The 2,342-nt window shown below is 34.9% G+C and overlaps 1 non-coding gene across 1 annotated transcript; it reads right to left on the reverse strand.

Moving 5' to 3' along the window:
* Positions 1-722: 722 nt before the first annotated feature.
* On the reverse strand, positions 723-825 carry LOC112469903. The gene has a single exon (XR_003042756.1). It is a non-coding gene; the product is annotated as a U6 spliceosomal RNA (small nuclear RNA).
* Positions 826-2,342: the final 1,517 nt, after the last annotated feature.

Here is a 2,342-nt window from a genome sequence, read left to right on the forward strand (position 1 = left end):
TGAAGTTGTCACCATCTTATTCTGCATCATGAAGACCAGATGGCTGATGAAAATAAGCTGGCCAGGCAGCCGTGCAATAAACATTTATTGAGAACCCACCACGTCAAGAGCATTGTGTTAGATGACGAGGTATCGAAAGTGTGGGTTTCTGTCTTCAAGAGTTAATTGCCTAGTTCACAATGCATAGCAACAGACAATGGTTTCCAAGCTCTATTCTGCAATGCCCCAGGCTCTGTGTAGGTGCCTTCCCAGGTCACAGAAGACTTAGGGGAAGGCTCAGATGGTCTACCCTGCCCAACCAGAGCAGTTCCTTTCCTGCCTGTTTTATGTGCAGGGAGTGTATAACATTCTATATTTACAAAAGCTTTCACTGCTCAAAAGAGCTCGAAAGTTACTTCTCTGAGGTATTAGGACAAAGTAAAAAAAGAAAAAAATTTAATTCACTTTTTGTCAATTCTGCTTGTCTTTAGGTAGCCAAATAACTTGAAGAAACTATCACTCATTTTATCATTTTGAAATTATAAATGAAAACATATTTTTATGTTTAAATGCTTATTTTATTTTTTCTGATTATTCATTTATATACCCCTACTTGAAAAATTTTAAAATACAAAGAGGTTTAAAAATTGCAGTCGTAATTCCCCTAGATAATTACTGTTTACATTGTATTACATTCTGTATAGTTTTTATCCTATCCAGGTCATGTCTATAACTTACATTTTTATAAAATGAGAAGCATAGAAGAATTTGCATGCAATCTTTGCACAGGTGCCATGCTAATCTCTCCATATTGTTCCAATTTAAGTACACAGGCTGCTGAAGTATTGTACATAAAATTTTAATTTCTATTATATTTTAACTTTGCCCAAAGCAAGGTTTCTTTTTGGTCTGGGTCCTCCAGGCCAAATATAATTTACTCTAGTTGCTGAAGAAATTTCCAGCATTGAAAGTTTTTTCATTCCAGGAGGAAGTGCAGCATTCATTCCTTTTGCAAATTCCCAAATGGGAACACTTGTATAAATTTGTCAAATCCACGATTTTATGATGATGCTGAGGGGCATATACATATGACTGGATTTTAAATTCATACGCCATTTCCTGGAGCCTTTTCTAAAAACATAGAAGGAAAACAGACATGCTCATCATGTTACTACTCCTGAAACATGGTGCTGCAGGGTTTTACGACAGCAATATGATGGACAGAAACCTAAACGACAAAGCTAATTGAGAAACATAAAGACCATTTGCAAAGGCTAAGTTTAAATTGCCCATCATTTTATTTCACTCTTCTTCCTGCACTCTGGATTAGTGTCTTCATGTAAAATAAGCAACTAAAAATGATACCGTTTGCATGCCATTCATAACCTAAAATTTTTTAGGTTAAGAGCAGATTATTTTCTGGAATTTGGAAGATATTTTATATAAGAATCCAGTTTTGTTTGATGAGTAGTCTTGGATAAATCAGTATGAAGTGTATTTAAGTCACTTTTAAAATTCTGCTAAAGAACAAACCTAAGCAACAGCTAAATTAAGAATGTCATCTTTTCACTTTATATTTCCACAGATGAGTCATTTAAATGACCTTTAATCCTGGTACATTTTAAATGATATTGCATTTAAAAGTATTCATTCTATATTCCACATTTTGAATTGCCTGTTAAGTGAGTTCTCGGCACTGCTCAGAGAAAGGTCTATGTAAATAAGTAGGCTTAAACCAGATTCTACCAAAAATATAATTTGTCCAAAGATAAACATTTATGGCATAAATATATCACTTCTGCCTTTCACAAATTTATCTTAATGAGTTAAAGTAAAGTAAAGAAACAGAATTCTAGGTTGAAATAAGATCTGATCATTTCACAATATGTATTAAGCTTCCCACATGTCAGTTACAATGCCAGGGGCCCAGAGTGAAGATGAGTAAGCCGTGGGTCTATATCTTGAGAGTGTTTTCCATGATGGGAGAGCTATAACCAAATAGCCACAGCCACTCAAGAGAAAACAATAAGATATCTGGTATCAGTAAGATAATCCAGCTCTCCTAGCAACATCCCTGCCAGGAAGTCAGTTAATACTTGGAGTGAGGTTTGTATCATTTCGATTTGTAACGGTTAAAATTTCCCAAAGTGGGAGAAAATGCACCAGTCTCAGAAATGAGGAGGGTCACCAGGAAATTATTTTTTTAGATTATATCAGAGAAAGATTAATGACAAAAAGAAGACTGACCACCACTATAACAAACACTATTTAGTACAGTATGTAAAACAGTTTTATATATGTTTTCTCATTGGATCCTTATACACTCCTGGGAGGTAGCCACTGAGAGTACTTTATCCCCACCA

Source organism: Pteropus alecto, unplaced genomic scaffold, assembly GCF_000325575.1.
Source record: "Pteropus alecto unplaced genomic scaffold, ASM32557v1 scaffold86, whole genome shotgun sequence".
Classification (NCBI taxonomy): Eukaryota; Metazoa; Chordata; class Mammalia; order Chiroptera; family Pteropodidae; genus Pteropus; species Pteropus alecto.